This window comes from Vigna unguiculata, unplaced genomic scaffold (genome assembly GCF_037176805.1).
Source record: "Vigna unguiculata cultivar grain cowpea cultivar isolate G323 ecotype 2 unplaced genomic scaffold, ASM3717680v1 ptg000026l_ERROPOS8475000, whole genome shotgun sequence".
In the NCBI taxonomy this organism is placed as follows: Eukaryota; Viridiplantae; Streptophyta; class Magnoliopsida; order Fabales; family Fabaceae; genus Vigna; species Vigna unguiculata.
Window position 1 is genome coordinate 127,723 of NW_028196671.1, and position 19,096 is coordinate 146,818.

At 46.6% G+C, this 19,096-nt stretch overlaps 52 non-coding genes and 5 pseudogenes across 52 annotated transcripts; all 57 read left to right on the top strand.

Moving 5' to 3' along the window:
* Window positions 1-153: 153 nt before the first annotated feature.
* LOC146878234 (5S ribosomal RNA) lies at window positions 154-272 on the top strand. Its single transcript, XR_014989189.1, has one exon. It is a non-coding gene; the product is annotated as a 5S ribosomal RNA (ribosomal RNA).
* Window positions 273-490: 218 nt separating this feature from the next.
* LOC146878235 (5S ribosomal RNA) lies at window positions 491-609 on the top strand. The gene has a single exon (XR_014989334.1). It is a non-coding gene; the product is annotated as a 5S ribosomal RNA (ribosomal RNA).
* A 218-nt stretch (window positions 610-827) lies between these two features.
* LOC146878236 (5S ribosomal RNA) lies at window positions 828-946 on the top strand. The gene has a single exon (XR_014989377.1). It is a non-coding gene; the product is annotated as a 5S ribosomal RNA (ribosomal RNA).
* Window positions 947-1,164: 218 nt separating this feature from the next.
* Window positions 1,165-1,283, top strand: LOC146878237 (5S ribosomal RNA; annotated as a pseudogene).
* Window positions 1,284-1,477: 194 nt separating this feature from the next.
* On the top strand, window positions 1,478-1,596 carry LOC146878238 (5S ribosomal RNA; annotated as a pseudogene).
* Window positions 1,597-1,790: 194 nt separating this feature from the next.
* Window positions 1,791-1,909, top strand: LOC146878239 (5S ribosomal RNA). Its single transcript, XR_014989631.1, has one exon. It is a non-coding gene; the product is annotated as a 5S ribosomal RNA (ribosomal RNA).
* A 218-nt stretch (window positions 1,910-2,127) lies between these two features.
* Window positions 2,128-2,246, top strand: LOC146878240 (5S ribosomal RNA). Its single transcript, XR_014989632.1, has one exon. It is a non-coding gene; the product is annotated as a 5S ribosomal RNA (ribosomal RNA).
* A 206-nt stretch (window positions 2,247-2,452) lies between these two features.
* Window positions 2,453-2,571, top strand: LOC146878241 (5S ribosomal RNA). Its single transcript, XR_014989488.1, has one exon. It is a non-coding gene; the product is annotated as a 5S ribosomal RNA (ribosomal RNA).
* Window positions 2,572-2,789: 218 nt separating this feature from the next.
* Window positions 2,790-2,908, top strand: LOC146878242 (5S ribosomal RNA). Its single transcript, XR_014989633.1, has one exon. It is a non-coding gene; the product is annotated as a 5S ribosomal RNA (ribosomal RNA).
* Window positions 2,909-3,117: 209 nt separating this feature from the next.
* LOC146878243 (5S ribosomal RNA) lies at window positions 3,118-3,236 on the top strand. The gene has a single exon (XR_014989635.1). It is a non-coding gene; the product is annotated as a 5S ribosomal RNA (ribosomal RNA).
* Window positions 3,237-3,454: 218 nt separating this feature from the next.
* Window positions 3,455-3,573, top strand: LOC146878244 (5S ribosomal RNA). Its single transcript, XR_014989636.1, has one exon. It is a non-coding gene; the product is annotated as a 5S ribosomal RNA (ribosomal RNA).
* A 218-nt stretch (window positions 3,574-3,791) lies between these two features.
* On the top strand, window positions 3,792-3,910 carry LOC146878245 (5S ribosomal RNA). The gene has a single exon (XR_014989190.1). It is a non-coding gene; the product is annotated as a 5S ribosomal RNA (ribosomal RNA).
* A 218-nt stretch (window positions 3,911-4,128) lies between these two features.
* Window positions 4,129-4,247, top strand: LOC146878246 (5S ribosomal RNA). Its single transcript, XR_014989335.1, has one exon. It is a non-coding gene; the product is annotated as a 5S ribosomal RNA (ribosomal RNA).
* Window positions 4,248-4,465: 218 nt separating this feature from the next.
* On the top strand, window positions 4,466-4,584 carry LOC146878247 (5S ribosomal RNA). Its single transcript, XR_014989327.1, has one exon. It is a non-coding gene; the product is annotated as a 5S ribosomal RNA (ribosomal RNA).
* A 209-nt stretch (window positions 4,585-4,793) lies between these two features.
* LOC146878248 (5S ribosomal RNA) lies at window positions 4,794-4,912 on the top strand. The gene has a single exon (XR_014989913.1). It is a non-coding gene; the product is annotated as a 5S ribosomal RNA (ribosomal RNA).
* Window positions 4,913-5,130: 218 nt separating this feature from the next.
* Window positions 5,131-5,249, top strand: LOC146878249 (5S ribosomal RNA). The gene has a single exon (XR_014989637.1). It is a non-coding gene; the product is annotated as a 5S ribosomal RNA (ribosomal RNA).
* Window positions 5,250-5,467: 218 nt separating this feature from the next.
* Window positions 5,468-5,586, top strand: LOC146878250 (5S ribosomal RNA). Its single transcript, XR_014989638.1, has one exon. It is a non-coding gene; the product is annotated as a 5S ribosomal RNA (ribosomal RNA).
* A 206-nt stretch (window positions 5,587-5,792) lies between these two features.
* LOC146878251 (5S ribosomal RNA) lies at window positions 5,793-5,911 on the top strand. The gene has a single exon (XR_014989499.1). It is a non-coding gene; the product is annotated as a 5S ribosomal RNA (ribosomal RNA).
* Window positions 5,912-6,129: 218 nt separating this feature from the next.
* Window positions 6,130-6,248, top strand: LOC146878252 (5S ribosomal RNA). Its single transcript, XR_014989639.1, has one exon. It is a non-coding gene; the product is annotated as a 5S ribosomal RNA (ribosomal RNA).
* A 206-nt stretch (window positions 6,249-6,454) lies between these two features.
* On the top strand, window positions 6,455-6,573 carry LOC146878253 (5S ribosomal RNA). Its single transcript, XR_014989510.1, has one exon. It is a non-coding gene; the product is annotated as a 5S ribosomal RNA (ribosomal RNA).
* A 218-nt stretch (window positions 6,574-6,791) lies between these two features.
* LOC146878254 (5S ribosomal RNA) lies at window positions 6,792-6,910 on the top strand. Its single transcript, XR_014989641.1, has one exon. It is a non-coding gene; the product is annotated as a 5S ribosomal RNA (ribosomal RNA).
* Window positions 6,911-7,119: 209 nt separating this feature from the next.
* Window positions 7,120-7,238, top strand: LOC146878255 (5S ribosomal RNA). Its single transcript, XR_014989915.1, has one exon. It is a non-coding gene; the product is annotated as a 5S ribosomal RNA (ribosomal RNA).
* Window positions 7,239-7,456: 218 nt separating this feature from the next.
* Window positions 7,457-7,575, top strand: LOC146878256 (5S ribosomal RNA). The gene has a single exon (XR_014989642.1). It is a non-coding gene; the product is annotated as a 5S ribosomal RNA (ribosomal RNA).
* Window positions 7,576-7,793: 218 nt separating this feature from the next.
* On the top strand, window positions 7,794-7,912 carry LOC146878257 (5S ribosomal RNA). Its single transcript, XR_014989191.1, has one exon. It is a non-coding gene; the product is annotated as a 5S ribosomal RNA (ribosomal RNA).
* A 218-nt stretch (window positions 7,913-8,130) lies between these two features.
* LOC146878258 (5S ribosomal RNA) lies at window positions 8,131-8,249 on the top strand. Its single transcript, XR_014989336.1, has one exon. It is a non-coding gene; the product is annotated as a 5S ribosomal RNA (ribosomal RNA).
* A 218-nt stretch (window positions 8,250-8,467) lies between these two features.
* LOC146878259 (5S ribosomal RNA) lies at window positions 8,468-8,586 on the top strand. The gene has a single exon (XR_014989328.1). It is a non-coding gene; the product is annotated as a 5S ribosomal RNA (ribosomal RNA).
* Window positions 8,587-8,795: 209 nt separating this feature from the next.
* LOC146878260 (5S ribosomal RNA) lies at window positions 8,796-8,914 on the top strand. The gene has a single exon (XR_014989916.1). It is a non-coding gene; the product is annotated as a 5S ribosomal RNA (ribosomal RNA).
* A 218-nt stretch (window positions 8,915-9,132) lies between these two features.
* LOC146878261 (5S ribosomal RNA) lies at window positions 9,133-9,251 on the top strand. Its single transcript, XR_014989643.1, has one exon. It is a non-coding gene; the product is annotated as a 5S ribosomal RNA (ribosomal RNA).
* A 218-nt stretch (window positions 9,252-9,469) lies between these two features.
* On the top strand, window positions 9,470-9,588 carry LOC146878262 (5S ribosomal RNA). Its single transcript, XR_014989193.1, has one exon. It is a non-coding gene; the product is annotated as a 5S ribosomal RNA (ribosomal RNA).
* A 218-nt stretch (window positions 9,589-9,806) lies between these two features.
* On the top strand, window positions 9,807-9,925 carry LOC146878263 (5S ribosomal RNA). Its single transcript, XR_014989644.1, has one exon. It is a non-coding gene; the product is annotated as a 5S ribosomal RNA (ribosomal RNA).
* Window positions 9,926-10,143: 218 nt separating this feature from the next.
* Window positions 10,144-10,262, top strand: LOC146878264 (5S ribosomal RNA). The gene has a single exon (XR_014989645.1). It is a non-coding gene; the product is annotated as a 5S ribosomal RNA (ribosomal RNA).
* Window positions 10,263-10,480: 218 nt separating this feature from the next.
* LOC146878265 (5S ribosomal RNA) lies at window positions 10,481-10,599 on the top strand. Its single transcript, XR_014989647.1, has one exon. It is a non-coding gene; the product is annotated as a 5S ribosomal RNA (ribosomal RNA).
* Window positions 10,600-10,817: 218 nt separating this feature from the next.
* Window positions 10,818-10,936, top strand: LOC146878266 (5S ribosomal RNA). The gene has a single exon (XR_014989412.1). It is a non-coding gene; the product is annotated as a 5S ribosomal RNA (ribosomal RNA).
* A 218-nt stretch (window positions 10,937-11,154) lies between these two features.
* On the top strand, window positions 11,155-11,273 carry LOC146878267 (5S ribosomal RNA; annotated as a pseudogene).
* A 194-nt stretch (window positions 11,274-11,467) lies between these two features.
* LOC146878268 (5S ribosomal RNA) lies at window positions 11,468-11,586 on the top strand (annotated as a pseudogene).
* Window positions 11,587-11,780: 194 nt separating this feature from the next.
* LOC146878269 (5S ribosomal RNA) lies at window positions 11,781-11,899 on the top strand. Its single transcript, XR_014989648.1, has one exon. It is a non-coding gene; the product is annotated as a 5S ribosomal RNA (ribosomal RNA).
* A 218-nt stretch (window positions 11,900-12,117) lies between these two features.
* Window positions 12,118-12,236, top strand: LOC146878270 (5S ribosomal RNA). Its single transcript, XR_014989649.1, has one exon. It is a non-coding gene; the product is annotated as a 5S ribosomal RNA (ribosomal RNA).
* Window positions 12,237-12,454: 218 nt separating this feature from the next.
* On the top strand, window positions 12,455-12,573 carry LOC146878271 (5S ribosomal RNA). The gene has a single exon (XR_014989393.1). It is a non-coding gene; the product is annotated as a 5S ribosomal RNA (ribosomal RNA).
* Window positions 12,574-12,791: 218 nt separating this feature from the next.
* On the top strand, window positions 12,792-12,910 carry LOC146878272 (5S ribosomal RNA). The gene has a single exon (XR_014989378.1). It is a non-coding gene; the product is annotated as a 5S ribosomal RNA (ribosomal RNA).
* Window positions 12,911-13,128: 218 nt separating this feature from the next.
* Window positions 13,129-13,247, top strand: LOC146878273 (5S ribosomal RNA; annotated as a pseudogene).
* A 194-nt stretch (window positions 13,248-13,441) lies between these two features.
* On the top strand, window positions 13,442-13,560 carry LOC146878274 (5S ribosomal RNA). Its single transcript, XR_014989650.1, has one exon. It is a non-coding gene; the product is annotated as a 5S ribosomal RNA (ribosomal RNA).
* Window positions 13,561-13,778: 218 nt separating this feature from the next.
* LOC146878275 (5S ribosomal RNA) lies at window positions 13,779-13,897 on the top strand. Its single transcript, XR_014989651.1, has one exon. It is a non-coding gene; the product is annotated as a 5S ribosomal RNA (ribosomal RNA).
* A 206-nt stretch (window positions 13,898-14,103) lies between these two features.
* LOC146878276 (5S ribosomal RNA) lies at window positions 14,104-14,222 on the top strand. Its single transcript, XR_014989521.1, has one exon. It is a non-coding gene; the product is annotated as a 5S ribosomal RNA (ribosomal RNA).
* Window positions 14,223-14,440: 218 nt separating this feature from the next.
* Window positions 14,441-14,559, top strand: LOC146878277 (5S ribosomal RNA). Its single transcript, XR_014989652.1, has one exon. It is a non-coding gene; the product is annotated as a 5S ribosomal RNA (ribosomal RNA).
* Window positions 14,560-14,768: 209 nt separating this feature from the next.
* On the top strand, window positions 14,769-14,887 carry LOC146878278 (5S ribosomal RNA). The gene has a single exon (XR_014989917.1). It is a non-coding gene; the product is annotated as a 5S ribosomal RNA (ribosomal RNA).
* A 218-nt stretch (window positions 14,888-15,105) lies between these two features.
* Window positions 15,106-15,224, top strand: LOC146878279 (5S ribosomal RNA). The gene has a single exon (XR_014989653.1). It is a non-coding gene; the product is annotated as a 5S ribosomal RNA (ribosomal RNA).
* Window positions 15,225-15,442: 218 nt separating this feature from the next.
* Window positions 15,443-15,561, top strand: LOC146878280 (5S ribosomal RNA). Its single transcript, XR_014989194.1, has one exon. It is a non-coding gene; the product is annotated as a 5S ribosomal RNA (ribosomal RNA).
* Window positions 15,562-15,779: 218 nt separating this feature from the next.
* On the top strand, window positions 15,780-15,898 carry LOC146878281 (5S ribosomal RNA). The gene has a single exon (XR_014989338.1). It is a non-coding gene; the product is annotated as a 5S ribosomal RNA (ribosomal RNA).
* A 218-nt stretch (window positions 15,899-16,116) lies between these two features.
* LOC146878282 (5S ribosomal RNA) lies at window positions 16,117-16,235 on the top strand. Its single transcript, XR_014989329.1, has one exon. It is a non-coding gene; the product is annotated as a 5S ribosomal RNA (ribosomal RNA).
* Window positions 16,236-16,444: 209 nt separating this feature from the next.
* LOC146878283 (5S ribosomal RNA) lies at window positions 16,445-16,563 on the top strand. Its single transcript, XR_014989918.1, has one exon. It is a non-coding gene; the product is annotated as a 5S ribosomal RNA (ribosomal RNA).
* Window positions 16,564-16,781: 218 nt separating this feature from the next.
* LOC146878284 (5S ribosomal RNA) lies at window positions 16,782-16,900 on the top strand. Its single transcript, XR_014989654.1, has one exon. It is a non-coding gene; the product is annotated as a 5S ribosomal RNA (ribosomal RNA).
* A 218-nt stretch (window positions 16,901-17,118) lies between these two features.
* On the top strand, window positions 17,119-17,237 carry LOC146878285 (5S ribosomal RNA). Its single transcript, XR_014989195.1, has one exon. It is a non-coding gene; the product is annotated as a 5S ribosomal RNA (ribosomal RNA).
* A 218-nt stretch (window positions 17,238-17,455) lies between these two features.
* Window positions 17,456-17,574, top strand: LOC146878286 (5S ribosomal RNA). The gene has a single exon (XR_014989655.1). It is a non-coding gene; the product is annotated as a 5S ribosomal RNA (ribosomal RNA).
* Window positions 17,575-17,792: 218 nt separating this feature from the next.
* Window positions 17,793-17,911, top strand: LOC146878287 (5S ribosomal RNA). The gene has a single exon (XR_014989656.1). It is a non-coding gene; the product is annotated as a 5S ribosomal RNA (ribosomal RNA).
* A 218-nt stretch (window positions 17,912-18,129) lies between these two features.
* Window positions 18,130-18,248, top strand: LOC146878288 (5S ribosomal RNA). The gene has a single exon (XR_014989658.1). It is a non-coding gene; the product is annotated as a 5S ribosomal RNA (ribosomal RNA).
* A 218-nt stretch (window positions 18,249-18,466) lies between these two features.
* Window positions 18,467-18,585, top strand: LOC146878289 (5S ribosomal RNA). The gene has a single exon (XR_014989379.1). It is a non-coding gene; the product is annotated as a 5S ribosomal RNA (ribosomal RNA).
* A 218-nt stretch (window positions 18,586-18,803) lies between these two features.
* LOC146878290 (5S ribosomal RNA) lies at window positions 18,804-18,922 on the top strand. Its single transcript, XR_014989659.1, has one exon. It is a non-coding gene; the product is annotated as a 5S ribosomal RNA (ribosomal RNA).
* Window positions 18,923-19,096: the final 174 nt, after the last annotated feature.

The window sequence follows — 19,096 nt, forward strand, 5'->3', positions numbered from 1 at the left end:
AATTATCACCTAAATCATTCCAACTGACTACTACCAAAATCTCTTCAGACCAAAACAACCCACCTCACGTCCCCGTGCCCCCGCGCCGCGCCAAGTGTTCAAACTTAGGCCCAATGCGAAACCCATATGTACATTGATCGTGCAATACTTCACAGGTGCGATCATACCAGCACTAATGCACCGGATCCCATCAGAACTCCGCAGTTAAGTGTGCTTGGGCGAGAGTAGTACTAGGATGGGTGACCTCCTGGGAAGTCCTCGTGTTGCACCTCTTTTTTACGTTATTTTCTTTTCCTACGTTCTTTTCATCACTGTTTTCTTTTGCAATCAAATCCTAAATTATCACCTAAATCATTCCAACTGACTACTACCAAAATCTCTTCAGACCAAAACAACCCACCTCACGTCCCCGTGCCCCCGCGCCGCGCCAAGTGTTCAAACTTAGGCCCAATGCGAAACCCATATGTACATTGATCGTGCAATACTTCACAGGTGCGATCATACCAACACTAATGCACCGGATCCCATCAGAACTCCGCAGTTAAGCGTGCTTGGGCGAGAGTAGTACTAGGATGGGTGACCTCCTGGGAATTCCTCGTGTTGCACCTCTTTTTTACGTTATTTTCTTTTCCTACGTTCTTTTCATCACTGTTTTCTTTTGCAATCAAATCCTAAATTATCACCTAAATCATTCCAACTGACTACTACCAAAATCTCTTCAGACCAAAACAACCCACCTCACGTCCCCGTGCCCCCGCGCCGCGCCAAGTGTTCAAACTTAGGCCCAATGCGAAACCCATATGTACATTGATCGTGCAATACTTCACAGGTGCGATCATACTAGCACTAATGCACCGGATCCCATCAGAACTCTGCAGTTAAGCGTGCTTGGGCGAGAGTAGTACTAGGATGGGTGACCTCCTGGGAAGTCCTCGTGTTGCACCTCTTTTTTACGTTATTTTCTTTTCCTACGTTCTTTTCATCACTGTTTTCTTTTGCAATCAAATCCTAAATTATCACCTAAATCATTCCAACTGACTACTACCAAAATCTCTTCAGACCAAAACAACCCACCTCACGTCCCCGTGCCCCCGCGCCGCGCCAAGTGTTCAAACTTAGGCCCAATGCGAAACCCATATGTACATTGATCGTGCAATACTTCACAGGTGCGATCATACCAGCACTAATGCACCGGATCCCATCAGAACTCCGCAGTTAAGCGTGCTTGGGCGAGAGTAGTACTAGGATGGGTGACCTCCTGGGAAGTCCTATTTTCTTTTCCTACGTTCTTTTCATCACTGTTTTCTTTTGCAATCAAATCCTAAATTATCACCTAAATCATTCCAACTGACTACTACCAAAATCTCTTCAGACCAAAACAACCCACCTCACGTCCCCGTGCCCCCGCGCCGCGCCAAGTGTTCAAACTTAGGCCCAATGCGAAACCCATATGTACATTGATCGTGCAATACTTCACAGGTGCGATCATACCAGCACTAATGCACCGGATCCCATCAGAACTCCGCAGTTAAGCGTGCTTGGGCGAGAGTAGTACTAGGATGGGTGACCTCCTGGGAAGTCCTATTTTCTTTTCCTACGTTCTTTTCATCACTGTTTTCTTTTGCAATCAAATCCTAAATTATCACCTAAATCATTCCAACTGACTACTACCAAAATCTCTTCAGACCAAAACAACCCACCTCACGTCCCCGTGCCCCCGCGCCGCGCCAAGTGTTCAAACTTAGGCCCAATGCGAAACCCATATGTACATTGATCGTGCAATACTTCACAGGTGCGATCATACCAGCACTAATGCACCGGATCCCATCAGAACTCCGCAGTTAAGCGTGCTTGGGCGAGAGTAGTACTAGGATGGGTGACCTCCTGGGAAGTCCTCGTGTTGCACCTCTTTTTTACGTTATTTTCTTTTCCTACGTTCTTTTCATCACTGTTTTCTTTTGCAATCAAATCCTAAATTATCACCTAAATCATTCCAACTGACTACTACCAAAATCTCTTCAGACCAAAACAACCCACCTCACGTCCCCGTGCCCCCGCGCCGCGCCAAGTGTTCAAACTTAGGCCCAATGCGAAACCCATATGTACATTGATCGTGCAATACTTCACAGGTGCGATCATACCAGCACTAATGCACCGGATCCCATCAGAACTCCGCAGTTAAGCGTGCTTGGGCGAGAGTAGTACTAGGATGGGTGACCTCCTGGGAAGTCCTCGTGTTGCACCTCTTTTTTACGTTATTTTCTTTTCCTACGTTCTTTTCATCACTGTTTTCTTTTGCAATCAAATCCTAAATCATTCCAACTGACTACTACCAAAATCTCTTCAGACCAAAACAACCCACCTCACGTCCCCGTGCCCCCGCGCCGCGCCAAGTGTTCAAACTTAGGCCCAATGCGAAACCCATATGTACATTGATCGTGCAATACTTCACAGGTGCGATCATACCAGCACTAATGCACCGGATCCCATCAGAACTCCGCAGTTAAGCGTGCTTGGGCGAGAGTAGTACTAGGATGGGTGACCTCCTGGGAATTCCTCGTGTTGCACCTCTTTTTTACGTTATTTTCTTTTCCTACGTTCTTTTCATCACTGTTTTCTTTTGCAATCAAATCCTAAATTATCACCTAAATCATTCCAACTGACTACTACCAAAATCTCTTCAGACCAAAACAACCCACCTCACGTCCCCGTGCCCCCGCGCCGCGCCAAGTGTTCAAACTTAGGCCCAATGCGAAACCCATATGTACATTGATCGTGCAATACTTCACAGGTGCGATCATACCAGCACTAATGCACCGGATCCCATCAGAACTCCGCAGTTAAGCGTGCTTGGGCGAGAGTAGTACTAGGATGGGTGACCTCCTGGGAAGTCCTCGTGTTGCACCTCTTTTTTACGTTATTTTCTTTTCCTACGTTCTTTTCATCACTGTTTTCTTTTGCAATCAAATCCTAAATCATTCCAACTGACTACTACCAAAATCTCTTCAGACCAAAACAACCCACCTCACGTCCCCGTGCCCCCGCGCCGCCGCGCCAAGTGTTCAAACTTAGGCTCAATGCGAAACCCATATGTACATTGATCGTGCAATACTTCACAGGTGCGATCATACCAGCACTAATGCACCGGATCCCATCAGAACTCCGCAGTTAAGCGTGCTTGGGCGAGAGTAGTACTAGGATGGGTGACCTCCTGGGAAGTCCTCGTGTTGCACCTCTTTTTTACGTTATTTTCTTTTCCTACGTTCTTTTCATCACTGTTTTCTTTTGCAATCAAATCCTAAATTATCACCTAAATCATTCCAACTGACTACTACCAAAATCTCTTCAGACCAAAACAACCCACCTCACGTCCCCGTGCCCCCGCGCCGCGCCAAGTGTTCAAACTTAGGCCCAATGCGAAACCCATATGTACATTGATCGTGCAATACTTCACAGGTGCGATCATACCAGCACTAATGCACCGGATCCCATCAGAACTCCGCAGTTAAGCGTGCTTGGGCGAGAGTAGTACTAGGATGGGTGACCTCCTGGGAAGTCCTCGTGTTGCACCTCTTTTTTACGTTATTTTCTTTTCCTACGTTCTTTTCATCACTGTTTTCTTTTGCAATCAAATCCTAAATTATCACCTAAATCATTCCAACTGACTACTACCAAAATCTCTTCAGACCAAAACAACCCACCTCACGTCCCCGTGCCCCCGCGCCGCGCCAAGTGTTCAAACTTAGGCCCAATGCGAAACCCATATGTACATTGATCGTGCAATACTTCACAGGTGCGATCATACCAGCACTAATGCACCGGATCCCATCAGAACTCCGCAGTTAAGTGTGCTTGGGCGAGAGTAGTACTAGGATGGGTGACCTCCTGGGAAGTCCTCGTGTTGCACCTCTTTTTTACGTTATTTTCTTTTCCTACGTTCTTTTCATCACTGTTTTCTTTTGCAATCAAATCCTAAATTATCACCTAAATCATTCCAACTGACTACTACCAAAATCTCTTCAGACCAAAACAACCCACCTCACGTCCCCGTGCCCCCGCGCCGCGCCAAGTGTTCAAACTTAGGCCCAATGCGAAACCCATATGTACATTGATCGTGCAATACTTCACAGGTGCGATCATACCAACACTAATGCACCGGATCCCATCAGAACTCCGCAGTTAAGCGTGCTTGGGCGAGAGTAGTACTAGGATGGGTGACCTCCTGGGAATTCCTCGTGTTGCACCTCTTTTTTACGTTATTTTCTTTTCCTACGTTCTTTTCATCACTGTTTTCTTTTGCAATCAAATCCTAAATTATCACCTAAATCATTCCAACTGACTACTACCAAAATCTCTTCAGACCAAAACAACCCACCTCACGTCCCCGTGCCCCCGCGCCGCGCCAAGTGTTCAAACTTAGGCCCAATGCGAAACCCATATGTACATTGATCGTGCAATACTTCACAGGTGCGATCATACCAGCACTAATGCACCGGATCCCATCAGAACTCCGCAGTTAAGCGTGCTTGGGTGAGAGTAGTACTAGGATGGGTGACCTCTTGGGAAGTCCTCGTGTTGCACCTCTTTTTTACGTTATTTTCTTTTCCTACGTTCTTTTCATCACTGTTTTCTTTTGCAATCAAATCCTAAATCATTCCAACTGACTACTACCAAAATCTCTTCAGACCAAAACAACCCACCTCACGTCCCCGTGCCCCCGCGCCGCCGCGCCAAGTGTTCAAACTTAGGCTCAATGCGAAACCCATATGTACATTGATCGTGCAATACTTCACAGGTGCGATCATACCAGCACTAATGCACCGGATCCCATCAGAACTCCGCAGTTAAGCGTGCTTGGGCGAGAGTAGTACTAAGATGGGTGACCTCCTGGGAAGTCCTCGTGTTGCACCTCTTTTTTACGTTATTTTCTTTTCCTACGTTCTTTTCATCACTGTTTTCTTTTGCAATCAAATCCTAAATTATCACCTAAATCATTCCAACTGACTACTACCAAAATCTCTTCAGACCAAAACAACCCACCTCACGTCCCCGTGCCCCCGCGCCGCGCCAAGTGTTCAAACTTAGGCCCAATGCGAAACCCATATGTACATTGATCGTGCAATACTTCACAGGTGCGATCATACCAGCACTAATGCACCGGATCCCATCAGAACTCCGCAGTTAAGCGTGCTTGGGCGAGAGTAGTACTAGGATGGGTGACCTCCTGGGAAGTCCTCGTGTTGCACCTCTTTTTTACGTTATTTTCTTTTCCTACGTTCTTTTCATCACTGTTTTCTTTTGCAATCAAATCCTAAATTATCACCTAAATCATTCCAACTGACTACTACCAAAATCTCTTCAGACCAAAACAACCCACCTCACGTCCCCGTGCCCCCGCGCCGCGCCAAGTGTTCAAACTTAGGCCCAATGCGAAACCCATATGTACATTGATCGTGCAATACTTCACAGGTGCGATCATACCAGCACTAATGCACCGGATCCCATCAGAACTCCGCAGTTAAGCGTGCTTGGGCGAGAGTAGTACTAGGATGGGTGACCTCCTGGGAAGTCCTCGTGTTGCACCTCTTTTTTACGTTATTTTCTTTTCCTACGTTCTTTTCATCACTGTTTTCTTTTGCAATCAAATCCTAAATCATTCCAACTGACTACTACCAAAATCTCTTCAGACCAAAACAACCCACCTCACGTCCCCGTGCCCCCGCGCCGCGCCAAGTGTTCAAACTTAGGCCCAATGCGAAACCCATATGTACATTGATCGTGCAATACTTCACAGGTGCGATCATACCAGCACTAATGCACCGGATCCCATCAGAACTCCGCAGTTAAGCGTGCTTGGGCGAGAGTAGTACTAGGATGGGTGACCTCCTGGGAATTCCTCGTGTTGCACCTCTTTTTTACGTTATTTTCTTTTCCTACGTTCTTTTCATCACTGTTTTCTTTTGCAATCAAATCCTAAATTATCACCTAAATCATTCCAACTGACTACTACCAAAATCTCTTCAGACCAAAACAACCCACCTCACGTCCCCGTGCCCCCGCGCCGCGCCAAGTGTTCAAACTTAGGCCCAATGCGAAACCCATATGTACATTGATCGTGCAATACTTCACAGGTGCGATCATACCAGCACTAATGCACCGGATCCCATCAGAACTCCGCAGTTAAGCGTGCTTGGGCGAGAGTAGTACTAGGATGGGTGACCTCCTGGGAAGTCCTCGTGTTGCACCTCTTTTTTACGTTATTTTCTTTTCCTACGTTCTTTTCATCACTGTTTTCTTTTGCAATCAAATCCTAAATCATTCCAACTGACTACTACCAAAATCTCTTCAGACCAAAACAACCCACCTCACGTCCCCGTGCCCCCGCGCCGCGCCAAGTGTTCAAACTTAGGCCCAATGCGAAACCCATATGTACATTGATCGTGCAATACTTCACAGGTGCGATCATACCAGCACTAATGCACCGGATCCCATCAGAACTCCGCAGTTAAGCGTGCTTGGGCGAGAGTAGTACTAGGATGGGTGACCTCCTGGGAATTCCTCGTGTTGCACCTCTTTTTTACGTTATTTTCTTTTCCTACGTTCTTTTCATCACTGTTTTCTTTTGCAATCAAATCCTAAATTATCACCTAAATCATTCCAACTGACTACTACCAAAATCTCTTCAGACCAAAACAACCCACCTCACGTCCCCGTGCCCCCGCGCCGCGCCAAGTGTTCAAACTTAGGCCCAATGCGAAACCCATATGTACATTGATCGTGCAATACTTCACAGGTGCGATCATACCAGCACTAATGCACCGGATCCCATCAGAACTCCGCAGTTAAGCGTGCTTGGGCGAGAGTAGTACTAGGATGGGTGACCTCCTGGGAAGTCCTCGTGTTGCACCTCTTTTTTACGTTATTTTCTTTTCCTACGTTCTTTTCATCACTGTTTTCTTTTGCAATCAAATCCTAAATCATTCCAACTGACTACTACCAAAATCTCTTCAGACCAAAACAACCCACCTCACGTCCCCGTGCCCCCGCGCCGCCGCGCCAAGTGTTCAAACTTAGGCTCAATGCGAAACCCATATGTACATTGATCGTGCAATACTTCACAGGTGCGATCATACCAGCACTAATGCACCGGATCCCATCAGAACTCCGCAGTTAAGCGTGCTTGGGCGAGAGTAGTACTAAGATGGGTGACCTCCTGGGAAGTCCTCGTGTTGCACCTCTTTTTTACGTTATTTTCTTTTCCTACGTTCTTTTCATCACTGTTTTCTTTTGCAATCAAATCCTAAATTATCACCTAAATCATTCCAACTGACTACTACCAAAATCTCTTCAGACCAAAACAACCCACCTCACGTCCCCGTGCCCCCGCGCCGCGCCAAGTGTTCAAACTTAGGCCCAATGCGAAACCCATATGTACATTGATCGTGCAATACTTCACAGGTGCGATCATACCAGCACTAATGCACCGGATCCCATCAGAACTCCGCAGTTAAGCGTGCTTGGGCGAGAGTAGTACTAGGATGGGTGACCTCCTGGGAAGTCCTCGTGTTGCACCTCTTTTTTACGTTATTTTCTTTTCCTACGTTCTTTTCATCACTGTTTTCTTTTGCAATCAAATCCTAAATTATCACCTAAATCATTCCAACTGACTACTACCAAAATCTCTTCAGACCAAAACAACCCACCTCACGTCCCCGTGCCCCCGCGCCGCGCCAAGTGTTCAAACTTAGGCCCAATGCGAAACCCATATGTACATTGATCGTGCAATACTTCACAGGTGCGATCATACCAGCACTAATGCACCGGATCCCATCAGAACTCCGCAGTTAAGTGTGCTTGGGCGAGAGTAGTACTAGGATGGGTGACCTCCTGGGAAGTCCTCGTGTTGCACCTCTTTTTTACGTTATTTTCTTTTCCTACGTTCTTTTCATCACTGTTTTCTTTTGCAATCAAATCCTAAATTATCACCTAAATCATTCCAACTGACTACTACCAAAATCTCTTCAGACCAAAACAACCCACCTCACGTCCCCGTGCCCCCGCGCCGCGCCAAGTGTTCAAACTTAGGCCCAATGCGAAACCCATATGTACATTGATCGTGCAATACTTCACAGGTGCGATCATACCAACACTAATGCACCGGATCCCATCAGAACTCCGCAGTTAAGCGTGCTTGGGCGAGAGTAGTACTAGGATGGGTGACCTCCTGGGAATTCCTCGTGTTGCACCTCTTTTTTACGTTATTTTCTTTTCCTACGTTCTTTTCATCACTGTTTTCTTTTGCAATCAAATCCTAAATTATCACCTAAATCATTCCAACTGACTACTACCAAAATCTCTTCAGACCAAAACAACCCACCTCACGTCCCCGTGCCCCCGCGCCGCGCCAAGTGTTCAAACTTAGGCCCAATGCGAAACCCATATGTACATTGATCGTGCAATACTTCACAGGTGCGATCATACCAGCACTAATGCACCGGATCCCATCAGAACTCCGCAGTTAAGCGTGCTTGGGTGAGAGTAGTACTAGGATGGGTGACCTCTTGGGAAGTCCTCGTGTTGCACCTCTTTTTTACGTTATTTTCTTTTCCTACGTTCTTTTCATCACTGTTTTCTTTTGCAATCAAATCCTAAATCATTCCAACTGACTACTACCAAAATCTCTTCAGACCAAAACAACCCACCTCACGTCCCCGTGCCCCCGCGCCGCCGCGCCAAGTGTTCAAACTTAGGCTCAATGCGAAACCCATATGTACATTGATCGTGCAATACTTCACAGGTGCGATCATACCAGCACTAATGCACCGGATCCCATCAGAACTCCGCAGTTAAGCGTGCTTGGGCGAGAGTAGTACTAAGATGGGTGACCTCCTGGGAAGTCCTCGTGTTGCACCTCTTTTTTACGTTATTTTCTTTTCCTACGTTCTTTTCATCACTGTTTTCTTTTGCAATCAAATCCTAAATTATCACCTAAATCATTCCAACTGACTACTACCAAAATCTCTTCAGACCAAAACAACCCACCTCACGTCCCCGTGCCCCCGCGCCGCGCCAAGTGTTCAAACTTAGGCCCAATGCGAAACCCATATGTACATTGATCGTGCAATACTTCACAGGTGCGATCATACCAGCACTAATGCACCGGATCCCATCAGAACTCCGCAGTTAAGCGTGCTTGGGCGAGAGTAGTACTAGGATGGGTGACCTCCTGGGAAGTCCTCGTGTTGCACCTCTTTTTTACGTTATTTTCTTTTCCTACGTTCTTTTCATCACTGTTTTCTTTTGCAATCAAATCCTAAATTATCACCTAAATCATTCCAACTGACTACTACCAAAATCTCTTCAGACCAAAACAACCCACCTCACGTCCCCGTGCCCCCGCGCCGCGCCAAGTGTTCAAACTTAGGCCCAATGCGAAACCCATATGTACATTGATCGTGCAATACTTCACAGGTGCGATCATACCAGCACTAATGCACCGGATCCCATCAGAACTCCGCAGTTAAGTGTGCTTGGGCGAGAGTAGTACTAGGATGGGTGACCTCCTGGGAAGTCCTCGTGTTGCACCTCTTTTTTACGTTATTTTCTTTTCCTACGTTCTTTTCATCACTGTTTTCTTTTGCAATCAAATCCTAAATTATCACCTAAATCATTCCAACTGACTACTACCAAAATCTCTTCAGACCAAAACAACCCACCTCACGTCCCCGTGCCCCCGCGCCGCGCCAAGTGTTCAAACTTAGGCCCAATGCGAAACCCATATGTACATTGATCGTGCAATACTTCACAGGTGCGATCATACCAGCACTAATGCACCGGATCCCATCAGAACTCCGCAGTTAAGCGTGCTTGGGCGAGAGTAGTACTAGGATGGGTGACCTCCTGGGAAGTCCTCGTGTTGCACCTCTTTTTTACGTTATTTTCTTTTCCTACGTTCTTTTCATCACTGTTTTCTTTTGCAATCAAATCCTAAATTATCACCTAAATCATTCCAACTGACTACTACCAAAATCTCTTCAGACCAAAACAACCCACCTCACGTCCCCGTGCCCCCGCGCCGCGCCAAGTGTTCAAACTTAGGCCCAATGCGAAACCCATATGTACATTGATCGTGCAATACTTCACAGGTGCGATCATACCAGCACTAATGCACCGGATCCCATCAGAACTCCGCAGTTAAGCGTGCTTGGGCGAGAGTAGTACTAGGATGGGTGACCTCCTGGGAAGTCCTCGTGTTGCACCTCTTTTTTACGTTATTTTCTTTCCCTACTTTCTTTTCATCACTGTTTTCTTTTGCAATCAAATCCTAAATTATCACCTAAATCATTCCAACTGACTACTACCAAAATCTCTTCAGACCAAAACAACCCACCTCACGTCCCCGTGCCCCCGCGCCGCGCCAAGTGTTCAAACTTAGGCCCAATGCGAAACCCATATGTACATTGATCGTGCAATACTTCACAGGTGCGATCATACCAGCACTAATGCACCGGATCCCATCAGAACTCCGCAGTTAAGCGTGCTTGGGCGAGAGTAGTACTAGGATGGGTGACCTCCTGGGAAGTCCTCGTGTTGCACCTCTTTTTTACGTTATTTTCTTTTCCTACGTTCTTTTCATCACTGTTTTCTTTTGCAATCAAATCCTAAATTATCACCTAAATCATTCCAACTGACTACTACCAAAATCTCTTCAGACCAAAACAACCCACCTCACGTCCCCGTGCCCCCGCGCCGCGCCAAGTGTTCAAACTTAGGCCCAATGCGAAACCCATATGTACATTGATCGTGCAATACTTCACAGGTGCGATCATACTAGCACTAATGCACCGGATCCCATCAGAACTCTGCAGTTAAGCGTGCTTGGGCGAGAGTAGTACTAGGACGGGTGACCTCCTGGGAAGTCCTCGTGTTGCACCTCTTTTTTACGTTATTTTCTTTTCCTACGTTCTTTTCATCACTGTTTTCTTTTGCAATCAAATCCTAAATTATCACCTAAATCATTCCAACTGACTACTACCAAAATCTCTTCAGACCAAAACAACCCACCTCACGTCCCCGTGCCCCCGCGCCGCGCCAAGTGTTCAAACTTAGGCCCAATGCGAAACCCATATGTACATTGATCGTGCAATACTTCACAGGTGCGATCATACCAGCACTAATGCACCGGATCCCATCAGAACTCCGCAGTTAAGCGTGCTTGGGCGAGAGTAGTACTAGGATGGGTGACCTCCTGGGAAGTCCTATTTTCTTTTCCTACGTTCTTTTCATCACTGTTTTCTTTTGCAATCAAATCCTAAATTATCACCTAAATCATTCCAACTGACTACTACCAAAATCTCTTCAGACCAAAACAACCCACCTCACGTCCCCGTGCCCCCGCGCCGCGCCAAGTGTTCAAACTTAGGCCCAATGCGAAACCCATATGTACATTGATCGTGCAATACTTCACAGGTGCGATCATACCAGCACTAATGCACCGGATCCCATCAGAACTCCGCAGTTAAGCGTGCTTGGGCGAGAGTAGTACTAGGATGGGTGACCTCCTGGGAAGTCCTATTTTCTTTTCCTACGTTCTTTTCATCACTGTTTTCTTTTGCAATCAAATCCTAAATTATCACCTAAATCATTCCAACTGACTACTACCAAAATCTCTTCAGACCAAAACAACCCACCTCACGTCCCCGTGCCCCCGCGCCGCGCCAAGTGTTCAAACTTAGGCCCAATGCGAAACCCATATGTACATTGATCGTGCAATACTTCACAGGTGCGATCATACCAGCACTAATGCACCGGATCCCATCAGAACTCCGCAGTTAAGCGTGCTTGGGCGAGAGTAGTACTAGGATGGGTGACCTCCTGGGAAGTCCTCGTGTTGCACCTCTTTTTTACGTTATTTTCTTTTCCTACGTTCTTTTCATCACTGTTTTCTTTTGCAATCAAATCCTAAATTATCACCTAAATCATTCCAACTGACTACTACCAAAATCTCTTCAGACCAAAACAACCCACCTCACGTCCCCGTGCCCCCGCGCTGCGCCAAGTGTTCAAACTTAGGCCCAATGCGAAACCCATATGTACATTGATCGTGCAATACTTCACAGGTGCGATCATACCAGCACTAATGCACCGGATCCCATCAGAACTCCGCAGTTAAGCGTGCTTGGGCGAGAGTAGTACTAGGATGGGTGACCTCCTGGGAAGTCCTCGTGTTGCACCTCTTTTTTACGTTATTTTCTTTCCCTACGTTCTTTTCATCACTGTTTTCTTTTGCAATCAAATCCTAAATTATCACCTAAATCATTCCAACTGACTACTACCAAAATCTCTTCAGACCAAAACAACCCACCTCACGTCCCCGTGCCCCCGCGCCGCGCCAAGTGTTCAAACTTAGGCCCAATGCGAAACCCATATGTACATTGATCGTGCAATACTTCACAGGTGCGATCATACCAGCACTAATGCACCGGATCCCATCAAAACTCCGCAGTTAAGCGTGCTTGGGCGAGAGTAGTACTAGGATGGGTGACCTCCTGGGAAGTCCTCGTGTTGCACCTCTTTTTTACGTTATTTTCTTTTCCTACGTTCTTTTCATCACTGTTTTCTTTTCCAATCAAATCCTAAATTATCACCTAAATCATTCCAACTGACTACTACCAAAATCTCTTCAGACCAAAACAACCCACCTCACGTCCCCGTGCCCCCGCGCCGCGCCAAGTGTTCAAACTTAGGCCCAATGCGAAACCCATATGTACATTGATCGTGCAATACTTCACAGGTGCGATCATACTAGCACTAATGCACCGGATCCCATCAGAACTCTGCAGTTAAGCGTGCTTGGGCGAGAGTAGTACTAGGATGGGTGACCTCCTGGGAAGTCCTCGTGTTGCACCTCTTTTTTACGTTATTTTCTTTTCCTACGTTCTTTTCATCACTGTTTTCTTTTGCAATCAAATCCTAAATTATCACCTAAATCATTCCAACTGACTACTACCAAAATCTCTTCAGACCAAAACAACCCACCTCACGTCCCCGTGCCCCCGCGCCGCGCCAAGTGTTCAAACTTAGGCCCAATGCGAAACCCATATGTACATTGATCGTGCAATACTTCACAGGTGCGATCATACCAGCACTAATGCACCGGATTCCATCAGAACTCCGCAGTTAAGCGTGCTTGGGCGAGAGTAGTACTAGGATGGGTGACCTCCTGGGAAGTCCTATTTTCTTTTCCTACGTTCTTTTCATCACTGTTTTCTTTTGCAATCAAATCCTAAATTATCACCTAAATCATTCCAACTGACTACTACCAAAATCTCTTCAGACCAAAACAACCCACCTCACGTCCCCGTGCCCCCGCGCCGCGCCAAGTGTTCAAACTTAGGCCCAATGCGAAACCCATATGTACATTGATCGTGCAATACTTCACAGGTGCGATCATACCAGCACTAATGCACCGGATCCCATCAGAACTCCGCAGTTAAGCGTGCTTGGGCGAGAGTAGTACTAGGATGGGTGACCTCCTGGGAAGTCCTCGTGTTGCACCTCTTTTTTACGTTATTTTCTTTTCCTACGTTCTTTTCATCACTGTTTTCTTTTGCAATCAAATCCTAAATTATCACCTAAATCATTCCAACTGACTACTACCAAAATCTCTTCAGACCAAAACAACCCACCTCACGTCCCCGTGCCCCCGCGCCGCGCCAAGTGTTCAAACTTAGGCCCAATGCGAAACCCATATGTACATTGATCGTGCAATACTTCACAGGTGCGATCATACCAGCACTAATGCACCGGATCCCATCAGAACTCCGCAGTTAAGCGTGCTTGGGCGAGAGTAGTACTAGGATGGGTGACCTCCTGGGAAGTCCTCGTGTTGCACCTCTTTTTTACGTTATTTTCTTTTCCTACGTTCTTTTCATCACTGTTTTCTTTTGCAATCAAATCCTAAATCATTCCAACTGACTACTACCAAAATCTCTTCAGACCAAAACAACCCACCTCACGTCCCCGTGCCCCCGCGCCGCGCCAAGTGTTCAAACTTAGGCCCAATGCGAAACCCATATGTACATTGATCGTGCAATACTTCACAGGTGCGATCATACCAGCACTAATGCACCGGATCCCATCAGAACTCCGCAGTTAAGCGTGCTTGGGCGAGAGTAGTACTAGGATGGGTGACCTCCTGGGAATTCCTCGTGTTGCACCTCTTTTTTACGTTATTTTCTTTTCCTACGTTCTTTTCATCACTGTTTTCTTTTGCAATCAAATCCTAAATTATCACCTAAATCATTCCAACTGACTACTACCAAAATCTCTTCAGACCAAAACAACCCACCTCACGTCCCCGTGCCCCCGCGCCGCGCCAAGTGTTCAAACTTAGGCCCAATGCGAAACCCATATGTACATTGATCGTGCAATACTTCACAGGTGCGATCATACCAGCACTAATGCACCGGATCCCATCAGAACTCCGCAGTTAAGCGTGCTTGGGCGAGAGTAGTACTAGGATGGGTGACCTCCTGGGAAGTCCTCGTGTTGCACCTCTTTTTTACGTTATTTTCTTTTCCTACGTTCTTTTCATCACTGTTTTCTTTTGCAATCAAATCCTAAATCATTCCAACTGACTACTACCAAAATCTCTTCAGACCAAAACAACCCACCTCACGTCCCCGTGCCCCCGCGCCGCCGCGCCAAGTGTTCAAACTTAGGCTCAATGCGAAACCCATATGTACATTGATCGTGCAATACTTCACAGGTGCGATCATACCAGCACTAATGCACCGGATCCCATCAGAACTCCGCAGTTAAGCGTGCTTGGGCGAGAGTAGTACTAAGATGGGTGACCTCCTGGGAAGTCCTCGTGTTGCACCTCTTTTTTACGTTATTTTCTTTTCCTACGTTCTTTTCATCACTGTTTTCTTTTGCAATCAAATCCTAAATTATCACCTAAATCATTCCAACTGACTACTACCAAAATCTCTTCAGACCAAAACAACCCACCTCACGTCCCCGTGCCCCCGCGCCGCGCCAAGTGTTCAAACTTAGGCCCAATGCGAAACCCATATGTACATTGATCGTGCAATACTTCACAGGTGCGATCATACCAGCACTAATGCACCGGATCCCATCAGAACTCCGCAGTTAAGCGTGCTTGGGCGAGAGTAGTACTAGGATGGGTGACCTCCTGGGAAGTCCTCGTGTTGCACCTCTTTTTTACGTTATTTTCTTTTCCTACGTTCTTTTCATCACTGTTTTCTTTTGCAATCAAATCCTAAATTATCACCTAAATCATTCCAACTGACTACTACCAAAATCTCTTCAGACCAAAACAACCCACCTCACGTCCCCGTGCCCCCGCGCCGCGCCAAGTGTTCAAACTTAGGCCCAATGCGAAACCCATATGTACATTGATCGTGCAATACTTCACAGGTGCGATCATACCAGCACTAATGCACCGGATCCCATCAGAACTCCGCAGTTAAGTGTGCTTGGGCGAGAGTAGTACTAGGATGGGTGACCTCCTGGGAAGTCCTCGTGTTGCACCTCTTTTTTACGTTATTTTCTTTTCCTACGTTCTTTTCATCACTGTTTTCTTTTGCAATCAAATCCTAAATTATCACCTAAATCATTCCAACTGACTACTACCAAAATCTCTTCAGACCAAAACAACCCACCTCACGTCCCCGTGCCCCCGCGCCGCGCCAAGTGTTCAAACTTAGGCCCAATGCGAAACCCATATGTACATTGATCGTGCAATACTTCACAGGTGCGATCATACCAACACTAATGCACCGGATCCCATCAGAACTCCGCAGTTAAGCGTGCTTGGGCGAGAGTAGTACTAGGATGGGTGACCTCCTGGGAATTCCTCGTGTTGCACCTCTTTTTTACGTTATTTTCTTTTCCTACGTTCTTTTCATCACTGTTTTCTTTTGCAATCAAATCCTAAATTATCACCTAAATCATTCCAACTGACTACTACCAAAATCTCTTCAGACCAAAACAACCCACCTCACGTCCCCGTGCCCCCGCGCCGCGCCAAGTGTTCAAACTTAGGCCCAATGCGAAACCCATATGTACATTGATCGTGCAATACTTCACAGGTGCGATCATACCAGCACTAATGCACCGGATCCCATCAGAACTCCGCAGTTAAGCGTGCTTGGGTGAGAGTAGTACTAGGATGGGTGACCTCTTGGGAAGTCCTCGTGTTGCACCTCTTTTTTACGTTATTTTCTTTTCCTACGTTCTTTTCATCACTGTTTTCTTTTGCAATCAAATCCTAAATCATTCCAACTGACTACTACCAAAATCTCTTCAGACCAAAACAACCCACCTCACGTCCCCGTGCCCCCGCGCCGCCGCGCCAAGTGTTCAAACTTAGGCTCAATGCGAAACCCATATGTACATTGATCGTGCAATACTTCACAGGTGCGATCATACCAGCACTAATGCACCGGATCCCATCAGAACTCCGCAGTTAAGCGTGCTTGGGCGAGAGTAGTACTAAGATGGGTGACCTCCTGGGAAGTCCTCGTGTTGCACCTCTTTTTTACGTTATTTTCTTTTCCTACGTTCTTTTCATCACTGTTTTCTTTTGCAATCAAATCCTAAATTATCACCTAAATCATTCCAACTGACTACTACCAAAATCTCTTCAGACCAAAACAACCCACCTCACGTCCCCGTGCCCCCGCGCCGCGCCAAGTGTTCAAACTTAGGCCCAATGCGAAACCCATATGTACATTGATCGTGCAATACTTCACAGGTGCGATCATACCAGCACTAATGCACCGGATCCCATCAGAACTCCGCAGTTAAGCGTGCTTGGGCGAGAGTAGTACTAGGATGGGTGACCTCCTGGGAAGTCCTCGTGTTGCACCTCTTTTTTACGTTATTTTCTTTTCCTACGTTCTTTTCATCACTGTTTTCTTTTGCAATCAAATCCTAAATTATCACCTAAATCATTCCAACTGACTACTACCAAAATCTCTTCAGACCAAAACAACCCACCTCACGTCCCCGTGCCCCCGCGCCGCGCCAAGTGTTCAAACTTAGGCCCAATGCGAAACCCATATGTACATTGATCGTGCAATACTTCACAGGTGCGATCATACCAGCACTAATGCACCGGATCCCATCAGAACTCCGCAGTTAAGTGTGCTTGGGCGAGAGTAGTACTAGGATGGGTGACCTCCTGGGAAGTCCTCGTGTTGCACCTCTTTTTTACGTTATTTTCTTTTCCTACGTTCTTTTCATCACTGTTTTCTTTTGCAATCAAATCCTAAATTATCACCTAAATCATTCCAACTGACTACTACCAAAATCTCTTCAGACCAAAACAACCCACCTCACGTCCCCGTGCCCCCGCGCCGCGCCAAGTGTTCAAACTTAGGCCCAATGCGAAACCCATATGTACATTGATCGTGCAATACTTCACAGGTGCGATCATACCAGCACTAATGCACCGGATCCCATCAGAACTCCGCAGTTAAGCGTGCTTGGGCGAGAGTAGTACTAGGATGGGTGACCTCCTGGGAAGTCCTCGTGTTGCACCTCTTTTTTACGTTATTTTCTTTTCCTACGTTCTTTTCATCACTGTTTTCTTTTGCAATCAAATCCTAAATTATCACCTAAATCATTCCAACTGACTACTACCAAAATCTCTTCAGACCAAAACAACCCACCTCACGTCCCCGTGCCCCCGCGCCGCGCCAAGTGTTCAAACTTAGGCCCAATGCGAAACCCATATGTACATTGATCGTGCAATACTTCACAGGTGCGATCATACCAGCACTAATGCACCGGATCCCATCAGAACTCCGCAGTTAAGCGTGCTTGGGCGAGAGTAGTACTAGGATGGGTGACCTCCTGGGAAGTCCTCGTGTTGCACCTCTTTTTTACGTTATTTTCTTTCCCTACTTTCTTTTCATCACTGTTTTCTTTTGCAATCAAATCCTAAATTATCACCTAAATCATTCCAACTGACTACTACCAAAATCTCTTCAGACCAAAACAACCCACCTCACGTCCCCGTGCCCCCGCGCCGCGCCAAGTGTTCAAACTTAGGCCCAATGCGAAACCCATATGTACATTGATCGTGCAATACTTCACAGGTGCGATCATACCAGCACTAATGCACCGGATCCCATCAGAACTCCGCAGTTAAGCGTGCTTGGGCGAGAGTAGTACTAGGATGGGTGACCTCCTGGGAAGTCCTCGTGTTGCACCTCTTTTTTACGTTATTTTCTTTTCCTACGTTCTTTTCATCACTGTTTTCTTTTGCAATCAAATCCTAAATTATCACCTAAATCATTCCAACTGACTACTACCAAAATCTCTTCAGACCAAAACAACCCACCTCACGTCCCCGTGCCCCCGCGCCGCGCCAAGTGTTCAAACTTAGGCCCAATGCGAAACCCATATGTACATTGATCGTGCAATACTTCACAGGTGCGATCATACTAGCACTAATGCACCGGATCCCATCAGAACTCTGCAGTTAAGCGTGCTTGGGCGAGAGTAGTACTAGGATGGGTGACCTCCTGGGAAGTCCTCGTGTTGCACCTCTTTTTTACGTTATTTTCTTTTCCTACGTTCTTTTCATCACTGTTTTCTTTTGCAATCAAATCCTAAATTATCACCTAAATCATTCCAACTGACTACTACCAAAATCTCTTCAGACCAAAACAACCCACCTCACGTCCCCGTGCCCCCGCGCCGCGCCAAGTGTTCAAACTTAGGCCCAATGCGAAACCCATATGTACATTGATCGTGCAATACTTCACAGGTGCGATCATACCAGCACTAATGCACCGGATCCCATCAGAACTCCGCAGTTAAGCGTGCTTGGGCGAGAGTAGTACTAGGATGGGTGACCTCCTGGGAAGTCCTCGTGTTGCACCTCTTTTTTACGTTATTTTCTTTTCCTACGTTCTTTTCATCACTGTTTTCTTTTGCAATCAAATCCTAAATTATCACCTAAATCATTCCAACTGACTACTACCAAAATCTCTTCAGACCAAAACAACCCACCTCACGTCCCCGTGCCCCCGCGCCGCGCCAAGTGTTCAAACTTAGG